The sequence below is a fragment of the Arvicola amphibius genome, chromosome 6 (assembly GCF_903992535.2).
Source record: "Arvicola amphibius chromosome 6, mArvAmp1.2, whole genome shotgun sequence".
In the NCBI taxonomy this organism is placed as follows: domain Eukaryota; kingdom Metazoa; phylum Chordata; class Mammalia; order Rodentia; family Cricetidae; genus Arvicola; species Arvicola amphibius.
Genome location: NC_052052.2, coordinates 58642939 through 58662091, shown reverse-complemented (window position 1 = coordinate 58662091; position 19153 = coordinate 58642939).

Genomic DNA, 19153 nt, shown 5'->3' with positions numbered 1-19153 from the left:
TTCTGTAATGACAAGATTGCAGCAGTCGGGAACTCTTAACAGAGTTAAGATCACAAAAAGAAACCCACATACATTCTTGAGAAATAGACTACAGAAATATGCTAATAGCTGCCAAAAACAAAAGCAAAAATTCCACCAAAAAGAGCAGGAGAATAGAATGTTGAGGTAGAAGCCATTGTGTCCCCATTGAAAGTCAGCATGAACAGCTATAAACCTGAACCTGAGGCCTATGCTCTAGACGCTTAAATTCCAAGCACGAAGTAAATGTGTTAAGCAGTTAACATGACGATATTAAAGCAAAGAAATAGTAAAATATCTATTTTACAGATGGAGCTTTCAGTTTTTCTCAACATTGATGCAATCACATTATATGAGGAATTCAGAACAATGTGTAGCTGCAGTGGGTCTGCGCTGGAAGAGAAACAGAAATCACGTGGCACCAAGTCTATCTTTGTCTTAGGGGTATGGGAATGAGTTTTACTAGGTTTAAACAAAGGGGAAATTGGGTTAACAGGGATACATATCAAGCCGTCTCAGTCAAGGTGTATTCTACCCATTCTTGGCTTAGCTGGGTCTGTAGGGTGGCCTGAAGTCCTCAAGTCCTTGCCGCTGTTGTCACTCGAGCAGATAGATCTGGTTCATTCAAGATGACAACTTCTACTCTAGGTACAGCCTCACATTCGTGGAAATTTGCATAATTACCTTCATCTTGGAATCAGGATTTGTCCTGTACATGTTGTTATTGGAATCCAAAGTGACTACAGGGTCGGGACAATGACTAATCTCTGAGTCTTCAACCTTGGAACAGAGGAGCTGTTTCCCACAAAGGAGTGATGAATTTGCCAACCTACAGAGCTAAGTAGGTGACCTGAAGTGTTGGAGGCACAGCAAAATGAAGGCAGAGACTCAAAGCCTTCATTCAGCCTTTAGTTACCCTGTGGGCCCAAGTGGAGCAAATGCTTCCAGCCACAGTAGCTACTTCATGCCTGGTTCAGTTTTACAATATCTGTTCCTTGACTTTGGACAAGATTTGTTTTGAGGTGTCTCATTGTGTAGCCCAGACTGTTCAGCTGGCCTCAAGTTCATGGGTGTTTCTCTTAGCTCAGCCTCCCAAGAGCTCACATTAGAGATGTAAGCCACTCCTTTGACTGGTTTTAGACAAGGTTTAATGAGAAAGAAAAGCTATTACTGTATTTCATCAATGCTAAGACAGGCATATTTTCCAAGCATTAACATCCTCTAGTTCGAGGTCCATTACTAATCAATGCCACGTTGTTTAATCGGAAGCACTTTCCCCTTTGGTGGAATTTCCTTTAGAAATTGTGCCTGTTATGAATGATTGTAAGATGAGCTTTGGTGGGAATGCTTAAAAAAATCTGTGATTTTAAGTAAAATGTCCAAGTGTGTATCTTCTTGTCACACTTCCGGTTCCTCTTTCCCTGAGAATCTAGCTCATACAAATGGTATCAAGAAGGCTCTCACCTCACTGCTTTTGGTTTGATTTGGCAAAGGGGAGACACTAGCAAGAGAGACAAAGGGTAGGGAGGGGATGAGACAGGATGCGTCTTTCCACTCCTTCCTTTTCTCCTGCAGGATCAAGGTTGGCTAGAGTATCCACTGAATAGCAAAACAGTAGATCAACCAGCCGGATTGTCTACCTTACCCCAGGAGATGTAGGGTTGATGCTGTCTCTGCAGCTCTAACGGTTGTTTACCTAAATGATGCTCACACCTTTGTAAGTCCATTCCTAAATGCTCCCCAAAATTCCCAATTAGAGTCTATATCCATGTCTAGCAGAAGCTTGCTAGATTCGATGTTCTTTATTTCTCATCCAGCAGCAGCTGAGAACTCAGAGGACTATTTGGGTCCCCTCCCTGACAAGTCAGAATTAGACTAGGAAGGTGTCCAGATGACTGGGGCATACACTGAAGTTTGAGAAGCACTGCCTTGCATGTCAGTGGATATGATCAAATCTAGCACCAGTGTTTAATGTCTTATTAAGAGATTGTTGTCTGGTCCTCACTATCCACTGGGGAATTATTCTTCCTCTTTTTATATTTATTATTTAGACCAAAGAGATAATACAAAATCTAAAATGGAAATATCATTATCTGGAAAGCTTTCAGATTTTTATGTAAAAGTGGTTTGTTCTCATCTTTGAAATGATTTTATTTTAAAATCAGTAGCATATTTGGAAGAAAAACACTACTTACAAATCTAGTCATGCATAACAACTAGGTCCACCTAGGCCAAACATCATTTTTTTTAAAAAAAAAAAAAGTAGCACTAACTGTCTGAGAATCTGCCATATTGGCTGTAAGTATTGATAATTGGAGCTTTGCTTGTCAGCATTGAGATATTCATATTGATTTTTCTACCTTTGCAAACTGGAAGTTTGGAATTTGGAATGAAGAACTAATTGTAAACAAGATTGCTCTGGATGACAGAAAGAACATTTAGTCCATTTAAGAACACAACCCTCGATGATTTTTGACACTTATCTGGTGCAAAGAGCAAGGGAGACTCCAAGGGAGGCTTCGGAGCTCTGTGAATTTTCTGGTCCATTTAAAACATTTCACATTCCTTATAGGAAAATGAGACACACAGTATATATAGCCAGACCTAAAAACCCCTTGCTGGATAAAGACATTTATAGAAAGGAAGCTTCGGTTGTTCGCCCTCCCGACTGCAGCTCTCTTCCTCCTTTGCATCAAGTCTTCTTGAAAAACCATCTTAAAGTTTCTCATATTAAAGGAGAAATGCTTGGTTTATAGCTTGGATTTAAGCCTGTAATGAGACACTCTGTTTTCAATTATTACTAGGTAGCCAATAGCCCTAGCTTGTATGGGACACAAGGTAAACCCTGGCTATATGGACATCTGCCATCTGCCAGCCCCGTGTTCCCTGCTCAGATTTGCTGTGATGCTGCTGTCCCTGGGCCTCTGGCAGAGGGCCTGGTTAAAGCAGATACAGTTGCTAGCCTGAACACAGCATCACCACTACTTCCTGCTTCTGTGTAGTCAGAATAACACAGGAAAGCAAATTCAGGTCTTCAGTCCCTAGATTTAGGCTTATGGTCATAGTTAGTAATCCCAGGTGAAGCAGGAAGCTCATGTGACCATGTAATTGTTGATTCTCCTACCCTGCTCCTTTTCCTTCATTCCTCTGCCCCTCCGGCTCCCTTTCCCCTCAGCAACCTCCTTCCTCTTTCATATCACATACGCTTTCGCCTCCCCTCCTCCTCAGTCCCTTGTGGTCATATTTTGTTTATGTTCTGACAAATAAAGCTTGTCTGAGGATCAGAGGGTGGAGCTAGCCCAAATAGTTAACCTTAGAGGCCAGGCAGTGGTGACACACACCTTTAATCCCAGCACGAGAGAGGTAGAGATGGGAAGTGATACGCTGGGCAGAGAGAGGAATATAAGGTGGGAGGAGACAGGAGCTCAAGGCATTCAGTCTGAGAACTCCTAGAGGAAGAATCACACATTCAGTCTGAGAATTCAGTAGAGGTAAGAACTAGTGGCCGACTGCTCTGCTTCTTAATCTTTCTGCATTTACCGCTGTATCTGACTTGGGGTTTTTATTATTAAGACCAATTAGAATGCCCGCTACAGTCCCTCTATTATCCTTTTACTATCCTGTCTAGTTTTATAGCCTGTAACTCTCACGCCCAGTTACACACACGTAAACACTGAAGGTTAGGCTCTGTGTATGAGAGAAAATACGCAGCTGCTGTCTGTCTGAATCTGGTGACTCCCTTATTATAATGCAGGCTATCACATTATTCCATTCTTCACAGCTGAATAGAATTCCACTGTGTATATATGTATCATATTGACATTTAGGCTGGCCCCATTTCCTTACTATTATGAATAATACCACAATAAAAATGGATCTACAAGTGTCTCCAAGGTAGGATATAAATAGACCAACAGAACAGAAAAGATGATCCCAGGAATTATAGTGGTATATTATTTGTGTTTTAATAAATAAAACTTGCCTGAAGATCAGTGCAAAGTAGCCAGACTAGGCAGCCATACAGGTCAGGCAGTGGTGACACACACCTTTAATCCCAGCAGGTACACTAGTTAGTCACAGAGGCCTGGCGGTGATGGTGCATGCCTTTAATCCCAGCACTAGAGAGAAATATAAAATGGGAGGAGACAAGTCTCAGCTCAGTTTCAATCTGAGGATTTGTGGATGTAGGATTGCCCGTTTTTGGTTTGAAGTAGAGATGATCCTGGCCTTGCACTTAGCAGCTACAGAATGGGACAAACTCTTTGTGCTCCACATTCCTCAGTGGAGAACTAATTACTATTATTAAGGAGATTGTTTTCAACTTTAAATGACTAATACACTAAAGCACTTAGGATAATATTTGGCAAATAAAATGGATGAATTTGTATTTATTGTTATGAGTATCATGTTCTGCAAACATAAGATGATCAAAATATCTTAACATGTCAAGAGTTAGCATTCCACATTCTTTTGTGAAATCCTCACCTTTTGAGAGTTTGTTTAATGCTTTGCTAGATTATTATTATATACTAGCTGCAAAAACCCTGTAGCATAAACAACTATTAGCATGTTAACAGATTGTTTCTGGATATTTTTTCCAAGTATACTTGTGAAATGTGCATATATGCATATCCATTAAAGACAATTATATGGTCTTTCTCACAGACAAATATTAAAACATCTAACCATATATTTACATAAACATTCTTATATTTAATTCATTATAAATACGTATTTGTATATTTCATATTTGTGATTGTTTCAATGAGAGCTGTCCCTCGTAGGCTCAGGTACTTGAACACTTGGTTCCCAGTTGGAAGCACTGTCTGGGGGAGATTTAAGAGACGTGGTCTTTCCTGGAGGAAATATGCTGTTAGAGGTGGGCTTTGAGCCTTAAAACCTCACACCACTTTCTGTAGTGTGAAGCGGCGGGGCTGTGTTCCGCCACCCGGCCCGGGCTGTGTCCCGCCACCCGGCTAGCTTTACCCAAAATAATTACACGGAAACTGTATTCTTTTAAAACACTGCCTGGCCCATTATCTGTAGCCTCTTATTGGCTAATTCTCACATCTTCCTTTAACCCATATTTCGTAATCTGTGTAGCACCACGAGGTGTGGCTTACCAGGAGAGATCTTAACCTGCGTCCATCTCGGAGAGGAGCAGCATGGAGACTCACTATGGCGAATGCCTGAAGCGTCTCCCCAACTCTACTTCCTTGTTCCCACAATTCTGTTCTGTCTACTCCACCTACCTAATTTTCTCTTAAAGGGCCAAGGCAGTTTTCTTTATTAATAATGAAAGTAACACATAAACACTCCTCCATCATTTCCCCTTTTTCTGTTTAAACAAAAAAGAAAGGCTTTAACTTTAACATAGTAAAATTACATGTAACAAAACAGTTATCAAGCAAGTATTACAGTTACAATATTTAAATCTATTTTATCTTTTATCATAACTAAGGAAAGCTATAACTATCTATTTATTCTTCAATTCCATCAAAGACTCCAGAAGAATATAATGCTACCTAAGTAAACAAGAAATAAGTAACTTATAAAACTCTAGAAATGACAGAGACAACTCGCTGCCTGGACAGTCACCCAAAGTTCCTCTGTACCGTTAGGGCATCCATCTTCGGGCTTCAGGCCCACAGTATCCAGCAGACATTTCCATGAAGCAGAAAAATTCCAAAGACAGTTCAGTCACTTTCTGCTGTGTCCTGCAGAACGTCTCGCAGACTCTTTCACGAATCAGGAACCCTGAGAGACCATCTCACCTTTAGGCAAGTTTAGCAGTCCTCTTTCTGTGGGTTCCTTGTGTCCAGTTTATGCAACAGTCCAGGCAAGAGCAGTTTCTTGCCCAAATGGCCAACAAACTCCATAAGTAGCCTCTTCGATGCCCATCTTCCTCTTGAAGTAGATTGGTGCTGCCAGGAGCAGACGTGTCTCATTGTCATGAAAAACCCTAAGTTATTAAAACATTAAATGCCATATTCTGCAGTCCTTGAAAGATATGAAGAATGTCTATCTAACTGAAATATATCTCTACATATCTAGAAAATCTAATAACATGACTACAAGCTTAACTATTATCAATGATTATCCATTAACAACCTATATTTCCTAATTATACATTACAGTTTTTAAAATGAACTACACAATCACAATACCTTAATCAGTATCAGAAATACATATACATATAACAAAATTGACTTTAAAAATCTATACCAATGCAAATTATTCATATCTATATCATCTCCCCCTTTAAATGTAAAAGAACATTTATAAACAATATTTGGGAAAATGGGCGCAGTTTTTTCTCTCCAAACTGCTTCCTGCTGAATGGGGGCGCTGTTATTTAGGTCTTTCATGGTATAACCTGTCTGCTAGGTTCATTCCAGTCGGCAGTTGAGTGAAGTAATTTTTTGAGGGTGTTCACAGCAACCTTTCAGGAGGGCGTGGTCTATCATACCATATTGGGATAGAAGCAATCCACAGAGTCTCGTCCTCTGTGAAAACAAAAGAAGAAACTCTTTTCCAAAGCATCATGTTCTTAGATCCAAATCCTGAAGTCATACCGTTAAGATGTCCATTCTGGTCTAGCCTGGCAGCCCATATAATGAAATGTCTCTCTGTACTTAGCTCCTTTACAGTCAAAAAAATCAAAGAAAACACAACAAAATACATAATCCAGACTCTCTGTGAATTTTCCATTTTTACGTGGCTTATTTTTACTCTATCACTTTACTTCTTTTAATCTATAACTATCTGTACTCTGTCTCTTTAAAGACTTTAACCTTTTTTTTTTTAAGGCATTAACTTTATTCTCTATATTTTCTTTTTCTCTCTTTTAAGCCTACGTGAGCCATTTAAAGGCCTTCTATGTCTGAATCTTTTCTATTGTGAATCTGTAAGTTTTTACTATCCAGGAGCATTTCTTAAAAGGTTAACCACTTCTTAAAATAATACGGTACTGCCTGTTTACAGCCAAGTCTAAACCTTAACTGCGCTGTTATTATGGTAATTGCGATAGACCTGTCTGAGCTCAGCACAATTCAGCATGGCGGAGCAGAGCCAGAGCTGCTACTGCCTCAGTCATTTGGTGTCCCTGAGCTGCACACAGTTACAGGTACACAGCAGTCCACATTGGAGCTGCACTCAGCAGTTTAATTTTGATACTGAGCGTGCAGCACAGAAACTCTTTTAATCCAAGTCACAGCCGAATCTGATGCGCAGAGCACCGCGCAGTCTGAAAACACCTCTCTCTCTATGGCGGCAGGAATCCGCAAATGCTGTCCTGCTCGCCTAAGCCTGATTCCGCCATCTGCCCAGGTGCAGGCAGGGAGCAGTGAGCCATTGGCATGGTCTCAGAGTACTTTTTTTCCCCGATCCCAAGCGGACACACAAACATCCAGTCCATAAAAGCCACTGAAATGGTTTATAGCCAGAATTTGCACTGGCAGCACAGCACCAGGAAGCCGCGTTTTAAAATGACTCAGCTTTTCTCTGCCGCTATTGCAGAAACAGAAAATCTCTCTACGGCACGTCCAGGCAAACAGCAGAAAGCTGTGTTAAACTCTCTCTCCTTTATTTAAAGCCCTCTCAGGTTAAAAACCTGAGTGGATTTAGTCACCACGTTGGAGCGCCAATCTGTAGTGTGAAGCGGCGGGGCTGTGTTCCGCCACCCCGCCCGGGCTGTGTCCCGCCACCCGGCTAGCTTTACCCAAAATAATTACACGGAAACTGTATTCTTTTAAACACTGCCTGGCCCATTATCTGTAGCCTCTTATTGGCTAATTCTCACATCTTCCTTTAACCCATATTTCGTAATCTGTGTAGCACCACGAGGTGTGGCTTACCAGGAGAGATCTTAACCTGCGTCCATCTCTGAGAGGAGCAGCATGGAGACTCACTATGGCGAATGCCTGAAGCGTCTCCCCAACTCTACTTCCTTGTTCCCACAATTCTGTTCTGTAATGAAAGTAACACATAAACACTCCTCCATCAACTTTCAGTGTGTCTTTCTGCTTTACTCTTGCCATTGAGATGTGAGCTCTCAAATGCCCCGTCCTGCCACTATGCCTGCCACCTGCTGCCGTGCCTCCACACCATAATGGGCTCTTACCCTTCAGGAGTAGGGAGTCAAGCAAACTCTTCCATTAGTCAGTAGTCATTAGTCATTTTTTGATCATGCTGTTTTATCACAGTAACAAAATTAACTATGACAGTATTATTTCATACTAAAGTAAACATGTTATACACATATACCTTTTACCACATAAATGTATCATATTCATATGACTTATTCTTATATTAAACTCATTATAAATTTATTAAACATGTGAATTACATCTTTAGTGTGTTTTATTATAATGCATATTTTTCGTAATGAAGTTTAGTAAATTGCTAAGAGAGCAATGTGCGTGGTAGTAACAGAATAATGAATGTGTACATTTTTTAAATTAAGAAATCATCTAATTTATTTTCAATATACCTTTTTAATTAAACATAACTGCATCCTCATGCCAACAATTATCCTTTGAAAACATGAGGTTTTGTATATAAGTTAGGAGACTTCAAATGTGACTCTTTGTATCTTGAGAAACCTGGCATCCACTCTAGCCTTGGGTATGTATAACTTTTTTCTTAACAAGCTCTGCCCAGCCCCCACGTGCTTGTAATTACATCTATATTAAAACCTTGTCTTAATAAACTTTAACATTGCCTCAAGAGAAGAAAGAAAACATGGTTCTTAATGTCTGTTAAGTATCAGATTACATGGATGCCACAATATATTACCCCAACTCCTGTTTTCTTTTTCTTTCTTTCTTTCTTTTTTTTTTGGTCTTGCTTTTTGTCTATTTCCAATTACTCTTCATAAACAAAATTGCTTTGATGAGCAGTCTTTTTCATACATTCTTATGCATCGACTTCCTCTTGCAGTCAGGATGGAGTAACCACGACCAGATTTATTTCTCCACATCAAACGACTAAAACAATCAAAAAGAATACAAAACACTGAATTCAGACACTGGGCAGCAGACAGCCTGAGACAAAGCTCCCCACGGGAACAGAGACAGATGAGATGAGCGGACGGTTGTCTTTTTGCCTGGAAACTCTAAATCGCATCCCCAGAAGAGAGAACAGAGATAGAAAGACGACAGTAGTTTCTTTGGGTTGGTGAAGTCTTCAGTCATACTCACATAGCTGGAGCGTTCAGGGAAGAGCCAGAGAGAGGGAAGCTGAACAGAAGGAAAGCTTCACAGAAAACCCACCCTGCCTCCAAACACCATGTGTGAATGGGGAAACTCTCGGAGACAAAGGAAAGAGCCACACGGAGGAGGACATAAAATCATGCATGCGCTTCCATTCAGCCAGGAAGAATCTGTTCCTCTCAGTACCCGGGGTATGGCAAAGCGCTCAGAAGGCAATTATCTTAACTGTGGAGAAAAATTAGCTCGAAACTAAAGTCTTCTCTGGCCTCAGAGAACAGAGTTTAAAAGCAAGACTGGAAGGGAAAAATCATCTCCGGGGATCTTTTAACTGTTACCATCTGCCGGAATGTGTGAACCAGCTCCTCACCGAACTCCGGGCCAACCTGTGGAGCGACATTTTGACGAAGAGGAGCTCACCTGTCATGAAATAGGGGACACTTTCGTAGAGTAGTGTCAGTTCATTAATTCATCCAAACAGAAGGAGCACCTTCCATTTGCTCGGAGACTTTATACTTTTTAAATCACTGAGGAAAGGCACTCTCTTCCCCACAGTGCGTCCACAGAGCTGCTGTGAAACCAAACCAGATGTGGCGCAACTTCAGACTCCCCCAAACAGCATTTCTGGAACACACTGTGATGAAGAGAAAAGAAGACACACATAGAGCCTGTCTAACCTGGTTACCAAAGATGGACTCACCATGGGCTTCTTGTACAGGCTTGACTTGATTGGTGCCAAACCCATGAAAACTCATTACTGGGTTCAATGGCATTCTTTGTCCAAGGTAGGACACATGGAAGGTTCTGCACTTTCCTATTTCTGAACTGCAGACTCCGTGAATAGTCTGCCTGTAGGACAGTAAGTTCTTCCTACCTTCTCTGTTCGAACATTTGCTATTAGATGGTTTCAATTGGACACAATTTTCAAGTGATGATTGTATCAAACTAGAATCTAATTGAGAGAAAGTAATTTCTGCTCAAATCAAAATCCCAAGCCAGAAGATTTTCTATCTGAGAAAATTACATCCTGAGGCTGCCAACTCAGAGCGGAGACTTAGCATCATTCAACACAACCTTGCCATTGTTCATTGCGATGCCCTGTGTTTAGTAAGAATCCACATGGAACAGAATGGGAGCTGCTCAGGTTTATTTTGAAACTGTCACAAGACCAAAATATAAGACATTTGAAGGACATTGAGTGACAATATGTAGTTCACTTTTCCCTCCCAGGAGCCCAGCATTTACTCTGCCATGACTGCACCCACCATGGGATGCCATGCTCATACCATTACATCTTTTCAAGCCTTCTTCAGACTAACTTATCCAAATGCTTTTGCTGTGCAGGTCAGCCTGTTGGCTTCCCTCTTCCCCAAGTGTTGGAAGTTTCTGAACTCTTAAGCATTTAATGAGGCACGGTTCCAAAGGGAGTACCTCCTTTTGTGCTATGTGTTGTTTTAGAGAGAGCCCAGAAAGAATGGCCAGGTCTCACCACATCTATCAGAGAAAACAAATTCTGTTCATGGGTCACTCCTTCCCAGGTTTATCCTTCAGATGTGCTCTGGATGCTACAAGCTCTTGGTGCATACCTTAGTCCACTGTGATCGTTACAATGCTGTTTTGTCTCAATCATTAATTAGACTGCCCTGGACACTGAGATCATTTCTAGCATATACTACTGGTCCCAAACGTAGTGCAAAGTCAACCCTCAGAGGATATTTATGAAATGAGAATAAGCCAATGTATTCTCTAGTAAATATTCTCAATGTATTCTCTAGTAAGCATTCTAAAAACTCAACAGCCACTTGCTGATCAGTTCATTGACTTGGAGTAAGAGAACAGAATAAAAGGTTGTTTTTCTCTGTGCTCGATGAAAGCTGAAGATAAGCCGTAACTTGGGTCATCCTTAGCAAGCAAGAATATGAGATAAATGAGAGGAAACAGAGCACATCCCTGCTAAAGCTTGTTAATTAGCAAACACAACACTGGCTTTATTGGCATATCAGCCTTTATATGTTGAACAATTCAACACAGTCTTTTTTCTACTCTGATTTCCCTAGCATCACACTTCTCAACTATTTGAAAAAGGAAATCTATTCTTTTGTCCTCATTTCACCTAGTAGAAATAGACTAGAAGTGTAGTTTGTCAATGATTCATGGCCCCACCTACAACACACTACCACTGTGCCCCGCGGAAAGCAACATCACTGTCCCCCGAAGCACGAGAAGCCAGCTACCTAGATTGTAGACAATGGAGTTCTGGCGGAAGTGAGGCAAAGGACTCTGGAGAAATACCTTGAAGCAGCAGTACATTCTCCTTCTTTTCTTTCCTATCCCAGGAAGTGTGGGAAATACATAGTGTGGAGAAGCAAGGAGCAAAAGCACGCAAGGCATCTGCATCTCTGACATCAGGCGACCCTAGTCCCTTGCACAAAGGATGCGCTCTCTGTTTGGATAGTTGAGGGTTTCTTACACTGCCTAGCCCTTTTCTTTACTTATGCCTGTTACACAGGCAACAAGAAGCCAGCCTCTACCTTCATACTTTCTAACAGAGAACTGAGAAGGAGGAGAATTCACCTCCGGGAGGTACAGAGCATGCAGCAGGTACTGTGCTAGACAACGATGTGATGCTAGGATGTTCTTTTCCATGACCCTGTTCTGGAATTCAGCACATTAAAGTTTAAAGACATTAACTACCTGCTGCCCTGTCTGATTAACTGCGAAGTCCAACAATAGCCACAGCAATTGCTAGCGTTTAGGTATCTTTTCTGTGTCAAAACTTTTTACGCATAAAATCCATTATGCATAAATTAACTCATTTAATTATCCCAGTATCTCTTTGAAACACTGTTGTACTTACTTCAGGGGTGAAGAAAGGGGGACTTAGGGTTAGCAACAGGCAAGGTCACAATTTAAACAGTTTCTGGCTGACGCTAGAGCTCCTTGCTCTATTCCTCTCCGCTCAACTGTGAGCAGTCTCTAGATTAAATTGTTAAGCAGTTACAAAGGGGATGTTCAGGACCCCCTTGTAACCTGAAGCTAGAAGTGAGTCAATCTCTTGATGCTAAGGTATTGGTATGTGTTTAGGAGCTTTTACAAGACCTGTCTATTCCAGCACGTAGCTGGTGAGAGTTAAAAGGAGAATCCTTTTCTTTAACTACCACACCTGTAAAGTTGAAAAGAGAGAACAGACTTCATAGAGTTGTCTTCTTACCTCACAAGAGTGTTGAAACACATGCATGCACATGTGTCTGTGTGTACACACGTGCGCGCACATACATACATGCTCGTGCACACACACATACACGCACACACATAGTTTTAACTTAAAAAAATTAATAATTTCTTTTTTCTAACCCAAAATTATGATGCTTCTAGAAATCATTTTAAACTTTCATGGATAGGTCTATGACAATTTTGGGGTCCATTTCAAATTAATATTTCAATTTGAAACCTGACAGGTATCCATGACAGATAGACAATGGATCTAACTCCATCCGCGGAAAGTGGTCTTCCCCCCTGAGTCACTTATATGTGCATAGGCCTCTTTGCAAGATCTAGCCTCTTCTCTTGAGGGATTCAGCTAATCTTAACACTACACTGTCATAACTACTAAAGTTTTCTCATAAATCTTGAAATTAGGAAAGACAGCTCTTCCAGCCTTTCCTTCCTCCTCTATATTTACTCAGAGTTGTTTTGGCTGTATTTGTTGCATGTAGACTTACCTTGTGAATCTCTGCAAAGGCCTGTATGGATTGAAACTGGAAGTAGATTGAGGTAACAGGCCAATTTGGAGATTGCCCATGATTGGCAAACATTTTTTTTTCAAGAGTTCAAAGCTTTGAAGTAGATTTTCTGTTCAACATCCTTCAAGAAAGAAATTAAAGTCATCTTTAATTTGATCATTTGATCATCTATCTGTCAATTAAATTGACATATATATAGGCAAAGCTCTAGCCACCAAAGGGGTACAGGGTGAATGCCCTCTACCTACTCAGAGGATTTTTAAAGACACTGCATAACGCTTGCCAGGAAAATGCCCTTTTCCCAGTAGCTTTGTAATTCAGTGGTTCTCAACCTCATCTCCACATGAAAAAGAGCTGGGCATTTTCAGAAAACACAGAATCCCAGATCCTACCTCAAGTTACCCATAAGCAGAAATTTGAAACTCCCCTTTAAGGAAATCACTCCAGAGTATTATTGTGTTCAACATATGTATTTTGGCCACGGTGCTGTTATTTTTTCCTATTTAAAAAAAAAATCAAGGTCCTTTTTTCCTATATTACTTTCATTCCTGCATACCTAGAGAGTCATATGCAGAATATATTATGTATAATTTTGGTGCTAACTGAAGTAAAAGCAAAGGAGAAATCTGATAACAGAGCATTCCAAGTGTCTCCTGGGATTGTGTGCAGTCGACTGAGAGGCTTTCAGTGATGGGGGGTAGCAAGGGTCCGGAAAAAGAGTGGTAAAGAATTTGGTAGAATAGATATCAAATAAAAATATGGGTCCTTTATTCCAAATGTATTGACAACTTTGAGACAACGATGACACGAAGCTCTTCTTAGCTTGGGCCCTGTGCACACGGGAAGACTGCTAGTTGATGAAGCCGGCTCCCCTTTTAAGGACCGTCATTCTCTGTCTGCTCAGCTGTTCTTACGCTCTGGCCGGAGAGTAGGCAGATGAAAGACAGCACTTGATTACAGCTTTATCCCAGTGACGATGGTTCATCTTGTTCTGTTTTAAAGTCTGTCTCATCATCTCTCACTTATCCCTTCCTTTGACTTCACAAATCCTTTCCTCTTGCTCCAGCTCGGATGCACGCATATGTTGCTCTCTCTCTGGCACTGAGAGCTTCCTTGCCTTTACTGACCATTCTCCACAGTCGTGACCACATGTACAGTCGGGGATGCTGATGGTGACGGCTCGTCTTGATTATTACTGGATTGTATTGAAACACACAGAAACTAGTAAAGCGTATGTACCACTGAGCTCATCCGTGAGGGTTTTCCCAGGGAAGAGTCCTTAAGGGGAGACATCCAAAGGAAGAGCCCCTAAGGGAAGAAGTTTCAGAATAAGGATTCACTTCCCATAACTGGGAGTTCAAAGTCAAAGAAACAAGAGCTATTAGAAGCACTCTCCTCTTTCTCTGTCTCTCTGTCTCTTTGCCTCTCTCCCTCCCTCCCTTCCTCCTTCTCTCTATCCCTATCTATCTATCTATCTATCTATCTATCTATCTATCTATCTATCTATCTATCATCTGTCTGTCTGTCTGTCTGTCTATCTCTATCTATCTATCTATCTATCTATCTATCTATCTATCCCTCTCTCTTCTTTCTCTCTCCTCTCTCTCCCTCCCACTTTTTCCACCCTCCCTCCCTGCTCTCCTTCTCCAGGCTGCTCTGAGCCTGCACCATGAGCTGCTCTGCTTGACCATGCCCTCCCTGCTAAAACCTCTGAAATCATGGACCAAAGTAAACTTTGCATCATCGCTTAAACTGTATGTCAAGTATTCGGGCACAGTAATTAGAACTAACTCACAGAAAGACTGCAAGCGTGGGTCCTTCCCCGAGAGCTGGTCGCTGAATGCTCTTCCTTATGCTTTCAGCCTTTGTCTGAAAAGTGAGCGCTATCTATTGAGTTCTTACTATATGCTTTATATTTGCCGGTGTCCATCCAAATTGCTATAACGAAATATCTTAGACTGGGTGGCCTATAAATAGCATGGAGTTATAGCACATAATTTTTACAGCTGGGAAGTCCAAAATCAAGGCAAATTTGGTGCCTAATGAGGCCACTTTCTGGTTAAAATGGTACCTTCTTGTGTTCTGACATCATAGAAGGGTCAGGCTATGTCTCTGGGGGTCTCATTTATGAATATGTGAATCCAATTATGAGAGTTATAGCCTCAAGATCTCATCACTTTCCAGGGACCCCTTCTCCTATCATCATCATCATCATCATCATCATCATCTTGCAGTTAAGATTTCAGCATGTGAATTTTGAGGGTTATGAACATCCAGACCATAGTATATTGATTTTCCTCCTCACAACAAAACTATTCAGAAAGGAATTAATTTATTTTTGCTTTTTCAAATGACAAAGCTCAGTGTCATAGGGGTAAGTAATTGATGTGAAAAATAAAACCATACAGAGGTAGTCAAATAATGCAATCAAAAGAAGCCAGATCTTGTTTTTCATACTAGGGCTATGTTTATATGCATGGGACATTAAAAAATACTAATCTATAAATTTATATTTTCCCCAATTGTATAATGACAAAAAGCTAATATATTTGTCATGTGGAGATGACATAAGTACACAGGGCAAGGTGAATGCTCAATAACATTTGTTCCTGTAGGTATAATGCTCCCCCCAGTCACATTAAAACTCCCATGCTCCTCCCAGTAACATTATAAGTCCCATGTTCTTCCAGGTAACATTATAAGTCCCATGTTCCTCCTTCCAGACATGAAAGATTCAGTTCCTTTTGATTTATCCTGAGTTTGGCAAAATGTCTTGTATGTAGTAAGATAGGGTAGTTGCTTTAGTAGGGCTGGGGGATTGAGAGCAGAATATTTTGAGGTTTCCCATAAGCTCAATAAAGAAAAACTTTCCTGTAATTAACCTGTAATTTTGTATTGAAAACCTATAGATAGAAAGGACAATTTGCTTCTTAAATGAGAGTTCATAAGGAATTTTCTCCATCACAAAAAAAAGGATGAAAAAAGCAAAAAAAAAAATCTGAAAATCAGAACTAATCACTGCAGAATAGAAATTTAAAAATGACAAGTTTCTACCCTCAAAGTCAACCACATTTGGCACCTTTTCCTGGGTACGGCCCTGTTTCTAGCCTTCCTCCGATATCCTTCTCCACACCCCCACGGTCAACAACAGCACTGTAAGACCTTGTTGTTTCCAGAAGGGAAACCAGAGGGTAAGAATTTGAGGGAGCCCAGGGGAAGAGCTATTCATTAAAAGTAAGACCCTGAAATTCATTAAACAAACATATCAATCCCCCTGGAGATGACATCATGGTGCAGTGAGGGGCACAGACAAGCAGGTTCCCCCCTTGCTGGTGGCCAACTATTCTCAGCTCCAAGTCACACTGAAGTGGTAAATGCAGTTTTACAAGTTCACCACAAGGCTTTACTGAATAGCAAGTGTACAAAGCCTACCAGAATGAGAGCTCCCTTTCAAGCCCAAGTGCAAAGTGCGGCTGGATTTTCTTTAGCGAATTAGTCATAATTTGCATCTTTTTGGAGTTTAATAAGAGAATATCTGAGCCATACCTCAAAGAATGTGTATGTAATCATAACAGTTAATAAAAAATTTTTATTGAAAGTTGGGACCGGGTACATATTGTATAGATGAAGAAACTGACATTTGGAGAAGGAAAGTGATTTGGCCACAACCACGCAAGTAAGAAACAGCAAAGCCAGACAGGGATGCGTGGCACACATTTCAAACCCATTTATAAAATTATCTCTAGATGTCAGTAACATTAACTTACTGAAGCAGCCTCATTGGCTTCGTTTTGAAACTTTGTCAGAACTTTAGATCATAGCCTATCACAGGTAAAAGCAAAGATATAGAGCAAATGAAGCTATACTTACATGGTTAGGGACTCATTGTGACTTAGAGCCAGCCCAGTGACAGGAGTATGCAGCTTTCTCACACTCAGAATTTGAAAGATAAAATCTCATAGTGATTATGCCAATATCCTAATCACATTGCATTGTAGTTGATAAATATTAGAAGGAGGAATTTATTTGACTCGAGATTTTAAACATACTGGTGAGATGGGTCACTGGGTAAAGGCTCTCATCACACAAGCTTGAGAACCCTGGTTCAATCCCCGGAAGCTGTGCAAAGGTAGGAAGGAGAAATGACTCCACAAATTGTCCTGTGATCTCTACAGGTGCACCGTGATGCACTTGATTCCCCCCCTACAACACACACAATAATAACAATTAAAGTACAATAAAGGGATTTTAAGTATACAACAAGCTCTTTATCGCTTGACTGTTTTACTCCGAAAGGCCCGAAGAATGGAAATATCCTCACCAATAGTCCCGTTTTCACGACAGTCTCTGTCGGAAGAGAATCATCCCATGCACAGGCAAAACATGATTTTTTTTCTACAGCTCACGCAGCCTACTCTCGTCTACCCTATGAGAGTAGAGGGAATTCCTAATGGAGACAGGTAGCATCAAGACCAGGTGGCCAAGCCAGGGCTGGTGACCTGAGGTGATAGGTCAATTCTTTAGGCCTTCTAGGTCTCTAGGAACCCAGGAGACTCAAGCCATATGGGACTCAGTCTTCTAAACCGATAAGCCCCCCAACACCACTCTAAAGAGCCACTAAACTCCAATCTGACTGGCTTTCTTTAATCACCATGGCTTTCGTGTTATAGCTACTTGTTTTTCTCTGGTGAAAATATTATGAGATATTTTATACATGCAAAAGGGAATATAAAACATACCAAAAGATAACGGTCAAAAAGACAAACATTCAGCATTCATTTCAACAACACACAATATAAATAATACCTTTGAGTATTATTATTAGGCCCTCTGTTCTGCCTACCTTGCTATCTGTTCAGAGATGGGCATCAGCTTGGTGTGGATGTTAACCAGTACCCTGTTCTTTATATTGCTATCTGGTTACAATATTTTCATCTTCCCTTGATCACTTATTTAAAACCCTGTCTGTGTCTAAACTTGATGTTGATAGAATCACATTGGGTATCTTGTGGGGTGCTTATGCTTGGTGCTATAGTTGAACACATGGAGTACAGCTCATGTACCCACTCTTTACTGCTGGGTCCCGTACAGCTATACAGCTTGCATCTAAAATGACTCCCAGAGATCCATGGGTTAAAGATTTGGCCCTCAGCTTAGTGCTATCGGGAGGTGGTAGGAACATTAGGGTGCAGAACCTAAAGGGAGGTTTGGGGTCATTTTGGGGTGTAGGATGGCAATGTCTTTCTCTTCCTCTTTTGTCTATTTATGATGTGCTTGCCAACTTTCTGTAGGCCCCAAAGCAACTGAACCACTTGACTGTGGACTAAATCTCCAAAGCTGTGAGCCAAAATGAACCTTCCTTCTAGTTAAGAAAAACTTTCGATCTGTCACTATGGGCGTGGGGGGCATGTCACAACATGCACGCAGAGATCAGAGGATTTGGTGGGATGGGCTCTCTCCTTCCACCTTTTCATGCGTCCTAGGGATTGAAGTCTGGTAGTAAGGGTTGTGCAGCAAGCACTTGATCCACTTAGCCTCTTCAGGCCCTGATCTTTTCCTCTTTTTAAGTTGATTGATCTCAGGTATTTGTTATTATAGAAAGCTCACTAACACAGATCAAAAGGCTTTCCCTGATTTTCACTTTACAGACAAGGTTTCTATGATCATATTTCCTTATATATGAATTTTCTTAAATTCGGAGAGGCTTCATGCACAAGTTTATACCATCACAACATATCAAAATCTTTCTCTGAAAGTAATGTGGCTTGTTTACACTTACCAACCCAGCAACACTGCATGAGGCTTCCTCTGCTCTAGATCCCCGTCGGCTTTTGGTGTTGACTGTATTAATGACAAGCTGGTGAGTGTGCAAATGTCTTTCTGTGCTTTCAGTTTGTAATATCTCGATTCTGTTGGGCATCTCCTTGCATGTTTGTGACAACATTTATATCTCTTCTGCTGTGGAGGCCCCATCATACCAGATTGTTCGTGTTTTTATTGTGCTACAGAAATCATTTTAACTTCTGTCAGCTAATTGCCATAGCTTCGCGTCTACTCATTTGCATATGGAAGTCAACCAACAGTTTCCATTCTGTAGAAACAGGCACCAAGCACACCTACCTAATCATCTCTAAATTCTTTCCGAACACAACAAATACAGCATTTAAAAAACACATCTGAATA